Genomic DNA, 8,482 nt, shown 5'->3' on the forward strand with positions numbered 1-8,482 from the left:
CCCCGGTGGCGCCGAGACTCGGTTCCCAAGGGCCCGGCCGCGTTCGCCGGGACTGGCGGGGAGGGGCGGCGGGAGGAAGCGGCGGGAGTCGGGACTGCGGCGGAGCCGCCCCCACAGCGCCCTCTAAGGAAAGCGCGGCCGCCGCTGCCTGGCCCGCTTGCCTCGCCTGGCCCGCGCCCCCTACCCCTTCGCCAGGGAGTCGGGGCCCTCGGGGCTACCTGGACGCTCGGCCAGGACCTCAATGAGTCCAGAACATACTGAGGGAAGGGGCCGCTCGGAAAGGTCTGGGAATGAACACCCATCCTCACACCCCAGGAGTGCCTTGGTTTCAGTTGAGAGCCCCCTTTCAGCCAACACGGCCGCGTTTTATTGTTAGGGCTCTCTTCTCTGCCCAAACTAGGAACCTGTCTCCTTGAAGACTAAATGTCTTCTTGATCATTCTTAATGAAACCCAGTTGCACTCATGGCTTTTCTTCTTAACCTCTTCAGAGTATTATTGTCTAGAGTTTCAAATTCATTCTTTTTAGGGTCAAAAGTCTTGTTTCAGGAAAGCACCTGCAACATTAATGGCAATTCCACTTTCCCATTCATCGCCCCCGCCCCCACCACCCCACCAAGAAATTCAGTGGGAATGAATAGCCAACACAGAGAAACTGAAATCTGGCTAGTCAAGAAGGAAAAAACAGCCAAGTGCCTAGCATTAAGTAAGTACTCACCCGCCCCCCGCCCCACCAATAAAAAAGAAAAACCTAAACCACAAAAAACGGTGGACATGGGAACTCCTTGGCAGACCCCGTCACTTGGGATACTACAGCTGCATTCTGGTTCAAAGGCTGGACCACCCGAAAGAAAATAGAGAAATAGTCCATGGACCTACCCCTTGAACATTCTTAAATGATCTGCCTAAATTTCAGTTTTTAAAAACCCTGTTTATAAAACCTTATGTCCCTTAAGCACATTTGTAAATGGAGGGGATAGGGGCAGGCAGATTTTACACTCCTTAGGGAACTGCCATATTTGAATCAGAATGCCACGTATTCTGCCTGCTTTGAAAATGTTCATCACAGAGTTTGCTGTGGACTCTCAACTTTCTCTAATTTCAGTTCCTCTTAGGTCCACAGGTGAAGGAAAGATACGCCCCATTCTATTCCTTGCATTCTCTATTGACAAGGTAGTAAGATCTTTAAATAAATCTCATGAGAGAGATAATGTGTATACTTTATTGTTAAAAATATGTCATTATATTCTTAAGTAAGATAGGTGAGGCACATATTTACTTCCAGAATCAAGAATAAACTCTAAGGATTCCATCTGGTCCATCCCATTCAGTTTTCCCACATGCTGCATAAACGTTGGCTGACACCTGGAGAGAGATAACCTACAATGGGATTTACACGTGATTCCTGGATCAGGGACCATCTGCCAGAGGACCAGACACAGCAGCACTTGATGAAATGCAATTAGTACCAAGCCCAGAATTCATTTTCAGGCTCAGAAAAGAGCCAGAGGTTGGGCAGGACCTCTGGCTCTTTAGTGTACAAAAACAACACTTGAAGTGTCTACCAAAGAGACAGATTGTTAGGCATCATACCAGAACATTTGAATAATTCAGGTCCACTGGACCTGAGAACCTGCTTTTTGAAAAGTATCATAGGTGATTCTGATGCAAGTAGTATGCAGACCTTGCTTTAAGAAGGCCTGACCTAGAGGTGTTCTGAGATGATCCCATTCTTTTCTAGACCCTTAATAATTTTAAATCATTTGATCATATGTATTCTCATGTGTGTTACTCAGCTAGAGCTGCCATAACAAAATACTGCAAACTGGGTAGTTTAAACAACAGAAGCTTATTTTCTCGAAGTTCTGAAAGCCAAAGTCAGAGATCAAAGTGTGGGGAGGTCTGGTTTCTTCTGAGGCCTATCCCCTCGGCTTGCTAATCACCATCTCTCATTGGATGTTCGCAGCAGAATTCTGCCATTTCAGTATCTCCTCATGAAAGGAATAGGGAACACCTAATCTCCTTGATCTTTTCAGATGTCCTTCTATTAACTGCTTCTAACCTCGTTAGACTTTTCTTGAAGCTCAACAAACAGTACAACACATTATGTTCCAGGTATAGATATGCCCTGGTTTTGTGCCAAAGGTGTAGGAGAGGGGTTATCTTCTTAACTTTCTGACCACTGTATCACAGTTTCAAGATAATTCAGCTCCTATCCTTATCTATTGATAAGAAACTGTTAGAGCTGACTTAAGGGAACAATTTCAGATGATGCTTGCATTTATTTCTCACATTTCGAAGTTCATTTTAGTTAGTTGTACCTTCCTCTTGCCTATACTACAACTTTTTTGCCCGGCCTCCTTTCAACTACTTAGGAAGCCTCCTGAGATTCTTCCATAGTCTATTTTATTGCACCATCGACAGAGAGATGTATGAATGCTCTGAATGAGTGTAACAGGAAGGTTGGAACAGCCAGTTCTCCAGGGTAGACTGTTCTGTGGAAAACAAGGATCTTCTTCAATGACTAGTTAGCTTCTAGTCCCCTATCCTACTACTTTAGAGCCATCTTTATCAAAACACAAACGTGAAGCCAACAAGTTCAACACCTTCATGTACACCCCAATAGAGAAAAGAGGGAAACAAACAGACCCCACCTTATAGCCACAGATGTTATTGTTTCTGTTTCAAAAGCCCACATTTGAACCACCAGAGAATGGTCCTTTGAAAGACAAAGAGAATTTCTTACATTTCTTGGAATCGCTGGTCATTTTCACATCTAACCACAATACCTTAGCAATCTAGCCACAATACCTTAGAAGGTTTAATTCCACCCATCTGGTCCACGTACACACAACAAATTAGGTTATAACCAGGGAGAGGTTCCCTTGGGCAGAAGAGTACCCCTGGGCCCTGTCTTTTCCTAGTGGCAATTATAAAACATTTTTACCTACCTGTATTGGTTTCTGCACTAAAGCTCCAATGAACTATTTCCTGTCTAGGGAGAAACCTACCAGCAATAACCTTCAATGACTTGGCACAGGCCCCCAACATTACTAGGAAACAGTTGCAAGCTTGAAATCAGCAGCCCGAGAGAGTCATGCATTCTGACTGTTGTCAGCTTTAACTTCAAACAAAAAATGGAAATATATGTGGATGTTCTCTTCTGTATTCACGTCAATAATTATTTTTATATAAAATGCTCCAGGGCTTATAACCTTAAAATTTTTTTAGACAGGGTGAGCCAAATCATCCACACTTGGCCGAGTGTGGTGGCTCACTCCTGTAATCCCAACACTTTGGGAGGCTGAGGCAGGCAGATCACTTGAGGTCAGGCGTTCAAGACCAGCCTGGCCGACATGGTGAAACCCTGTCTCTACTAAAAATACAAAAATTAGCTGGGTGTGGTGGCGCCCGCCTGTAAATCCAGCTACTCGGGAGGCTCTACCTACTCCCTGATGATCTGATATATCAGAGGTTAACAAGACATTCAGGGTTGATAGTGGTGTTTAATGTTTCCTCTAAACCCTATAGTTGTCCTTACCTGGGTTAAATTTCCCCCTCTTATCCAGGCCTTCTGTAGTATAGCTTGGCTCTTTCCATGCTTCTCATCACATCAGCTTAAATCATAAGGGATATGAGCAGAACTTTTCACTCCGTACCTACTCCAACGGTATGTTTAAGATTAATTTATCATTTTGGGGCTAAGCCCATTGGCTAATACTCTGTTGTAATGAAAGTCATGCCACTTTGCGTTTCTCTAGCGCTTTTCAGTTGACAAAGTTCTTACACACACACACACACACACACACACACACACAATCTTGTTAGATGCTATCAATAACCCCCTTAAGTAAGAAGGTACTTATTGGTTAAAAGAAATAAGAATAAGGTTAAGGAAAGAATTTCTTTACAAGTGATTTTCTCTTGAAATCTCTTCAAGAAATATTTTATGAAACACAATTTCAAACCTTTTGTTTCTCTTAAATTTTATCTTCAAAGCATAAGCTGAAGTAGAGATCTGAATTGTTTGGAACCAGCTGCTGGCAAGCCTACAGCCATGAGAAATTGCAAAGTGGAGCAGGGGAGGTTCTCCTGCTCTAAGTGCTAAGAATCGAACAAAGCTATGGGCAAAAGAGTGATGCTAAAATGCTGCAGCTTAAAGTATGGGATTTAAAAAAATTTAGAACCATTCAAGTTATATTAATACATTGTTTAATTTCTTAAGTTTTGGTAGTTTCAGTTACTCCATGTTATGCTGAATTGAATGACATTATTTCAAAAAGCTGCCTACTCATAAACAGGTCTAATCATAAAAATCATCTAGGGTTCTTTTAAACTCAGATATCAGTGTATATGCAGATCTGCTAGAGAGTTTGTTAAAATGCAGATTCTGGGGTCCCATCTCAGAGATTCTGATCCCATAGGTCTGGAGTGGGACTCAGGGATCTTTTGCTTTAAAATGCATCTTCGTGTGATCTGGGGCAGATAATCTGAGGATCTTTACAGCCTTGCTATTTACATCTGCCAACACTGGCATCACCTTGGATATTTTATTTTATTTTTTATTTATTTATTTATATTTATGTTTATTTATTTATTGAGACAGGGTTTCACTTTGTTATGCAGTGGTGTACTGAAGTACTGTGGTGTGATCTCAGTTTACTGCAACCTGGGCTCAGGTGATACTCTCACCTCAGCCTCCCAAGTATCTGGGACAAAAGACACACACACCACCATGCCTGGCTAATTTGTGTTTTGTTTTTTTTTTTTTTTTTTTTTTTTTTTTTTTTTTTTTTTTTTGGTAGAGGCAGGGTTTTGCTATGTTGCCCAAGCAGATCTCAAACTCTTGACCTCAAGCGATCTTCCTGCCTTGGCCTCCCAAAGTGCTGGGATTACAGGCAGGAGCCACTGCACCCAGCCCCACCTAGAATATTTTAGAAATACAGAATCTCGGGCTCCACCCTGGATCTCCTGAATCAGAATCTGCATTTTAATACGATTCCTAGGTGATCTGTATGCATATAAAGTTTGAGAAGTAGTGCCTTACAGTACAGCAAATACCACCACATCAATTCAGAAATTGAAACCAAGTGAGAGCTCTAAGTGGATAACCTGGAGAAATGGGGGCTTTCAATATGTACTTAATGGTTGAGTGTGGTGGCTCACACCTGTAATCCCAGCACTTTGAGAGGCCAAGACAGAGAAGATCACTTGAGGCCAAGAGTTTGAGAACAGCCTGAGCAACATAGGGAAATCCTGTCTCTACAGAAAATTAGCTGGGCATGGTGACATGCACCTGTAGTCCCAGATACTGGGGAGGCTGAAGCAGGAGGATTGTTTGAGCCTAGGAGTTTGAAGTTGTGATGAGCCGTGATTGCGCTACTGCGCTTCAGCCTGGGCGACAGAGAGAGATCCTGTCTCCAAAAACAATAAAACAAAACCAAATATGTTCTTAATAAATATTCATTAGGTGCATATATTTTCACAAGAGATGGGGAGAGAGACTACAGAAGTCCCCTGGTGTAAATTAACCCTGAAAAATCCTGAATAAAGCAGTGGTCCACATGAGAATTAAAGGAGTTAAGTAATGCTATTTTATACATTAATCAGTAAGTATTTACTAGGTGTTTGCTATGTACCCAGAACTTTGCTTCTTCCATTCTATTTGGGGGACAGAAAGCTAATATAGAGGAAACTTTTAATGAGCTAATCAGTAAAGTGTGGGTAGAATTTATGTAGGTTGACAGGAAGCCCTCCCAAGTAGGAGAAAAAGCAAGGAGAGTAAAATCGAAAATGAGTTTGATATGTCTAGGAAACAGAGAGGTTAGTGGCCCATTGTGGCAATGGTTTAAAGTGAGTGAGAGGTGGAAAACTAGAACATTACGTAGAATGAAACTAAATTGTAGATAATTTTGAAAGTCCTAAGTAGAACTTGCTCTAGCGTGTGTTTTGCAGATGCTGTTATTTCCCCCAATATCCATTCTTTCTTTCTTCCTTATAAGACGATTTCTTTTTTAAGTTCAGCCAATGGACAACAAAAGCATGGACTACATTTCCCAGAATCTTTTGCAGTAAGGTCTGATCATATGACTGTAATCTGGCCAATGAAATATAAACAGAAGTGTCAGCTGTGACTTCTCTAAGGTATCCTTAGAGGATGAGGGGCACATCTTCCTTTTTCCTGTTAACTAAATAGGGATTAGGAAACTGGAGCCCAGGTAGCCATTTTGGACCTAAGATGGAAGTCACAAGCTAGGGAGAGCAAACAACACATGTGTAGATCCCTGATGATCAGGTCATCCTAACCCTGGACTGCTTTCCTCTGGTCTCTTTAACAGAAGAGACCAGAGGGAAACCATGAGAGAGATGTAATTTTCTATCTTGCATAAGCCACTATTGTACTTTGGACTTTCTTGTCATGTATAGCCAAGCCTAATTATAACTAATAAAACATGCAATTGAAAGACAAAAATGTAAGGGTTTATGCATCAGGTACCATTCTGGTTGCATCTCTTACAAACTCCAAGTGGTAATGGATTAGTTACCTAATCTCTCTAAGCCTTTGTCTCCTCTCGTGTAAAACAGGAAGAATGTCCCTCAAGGGTAATTGTGAGGTGCAAATTATATTAAATATATTAAATATTTAGCACAGTGCTAGTGCATAGAATACTCTTAATAAATATATACCTTTTCTAAGTATATACAGGGGCACATCAGCAGACCAATATGGGACACAGTGATATCCGTGGAAATCCACATCTAGAAGGATATCCACATCTAGAAGATTACCATGACACTAGTGGGTATTATGATTTGGAAAGTGAATAGATTAGAAGTGGGGAAATCCCTCAGAAATCTCAAGTCTGGCCTGTGGCATTAGCAGTGGAACTGAAGTCGATATTTATTGAATCCCTTTTTATATGTGCCAGGCACATTCTAGGAGTCAAATCCACAGTGATAAACAAAACACACTTGGTTCTTACGCTCAAAGAGTTTACATACAGGCTGGTATGGGAGTCAGACATAAAACTACTAATGGAAAATTATAGAATGACAAACTAAGGTACATGACCTGAGGGAAAGGAACAAAATATTCTGAGAGCTTGTATTACAGGAACCTAATGTAGTGAAGCACAATTAAGCTGGGATATGAAGGATGAACCTGAGTTAACTAAGAGAGGCAGAAAGTACATCCTCTGAAGGGAAATGAAGGGCAAAGTTCATGTGGTGAAAAAGATCACAATGAATTCTCAAAATTAAGATAAAACCAGTGCACCCACAATGGTGAGTCCAAGGGGAGCCTAGTCTGAGATGAGCTGGAGAGGTAGGCAAGAGATACACTCTATGGGGCCTCGCAGACCATCATAAAGGGTTTTATTCCAAGGATGACTGGAAGGTGCTGGCAGGTTTTGAGCAGAATCCTAGGGTGCCCAACCATCCCAGTTTGCCTAGGACTGAGGGATGTGAGACTTTCAGTGCTAAAATTGGAGCAGCCCCAGGCAAACCAAGGGATTGGTCACCCTCATAGTTGTATGATCTGATTTTTTCTGTAGGAAGGAAGAAGTGCAATTGATAAGACAGTTAGGAGATTACTGCAGTATCCAGACAAGAGAGGATGGTAATTTGGGCTAGGGTGATGATGGTGGAGTTGAGGAAAAAAGGATGGGCTTGAGAGAAATTTAGAGGTAAAATTGGCAGGACATAGTGAGAGATGGAAATGCTACTTCTAAGACTGCATGGATTAATTCAAATACAAGAGTGAAATCTAGATTCAAATTCTACATAGGACTACTCTAATTTATATACTCTTGAGCACTAAAATACTGGGGTCTATGTAAGAGGATTTTGCCTTATCCAAAGTACAAGCGTACCTCTGAGATAATGCAATTTTGGTTCCACACCACTGCAATAAAGCGAGTGATAAAATATTTTTTGTTCTCAGTGCATATAACAGTTATGTTTACATTATGCTGGAGTCTATTAAGTGTAAAGTAGCATTATGTCTTAAAGAAATACAAACCTTAATTTAAAAATACTTTATTGTTGAAAAATGCTAAGAGTTATGAGTCCTCAGTAAGTTGTAATTTTTTGCTGGTGAACGGTCTTGCCTCCATGTTGAATGGCTACTGGTTGATCACAGTGAGGGTTGCTGGAGGTTGAGGTGCTGTGGCAATTTCTTAAAATAAGACAACTATGGGCCAGGTGCCGTGGCTCACACCTGTAATCCCAGCACTTTGGGAGGCTGAGGTGGGTGGATCACGAGGTCAGGAGTTCAAGACCAGGCTGGCCAAGATGGTGAAACGCCGTCTCTACTAAAAATACAAAGAAATTAGCTGGGCGTGGTGGCATGCACCTGTAATCCCAGCTACTCCGGAGGCTGAGGCAGAGAATTGCTTAAACCTGGAGGGGCAGAGGTTGCAGTGAGCCAAGATCGCGCCACTGCACTCCAGCCTGGGCAACAGAGCGAGACTCCGTCTCAAAAAA

Source organism: Rhinopithecus bieti, unplaced genomic scaffold (assembly GCF_001698545.2).
Source record: "Rhinopithecus bieti isolate Rb0 unplaced genomic scaffold, ASM169854v2 scaffold_35166, whole genome shotgun sequence".
NCBI lineage: Eukaryota > Metazoa > Chordata > Mammalia > Primates > Cercopithecidae > Rhinopithecus > Rhinopithecus bieti.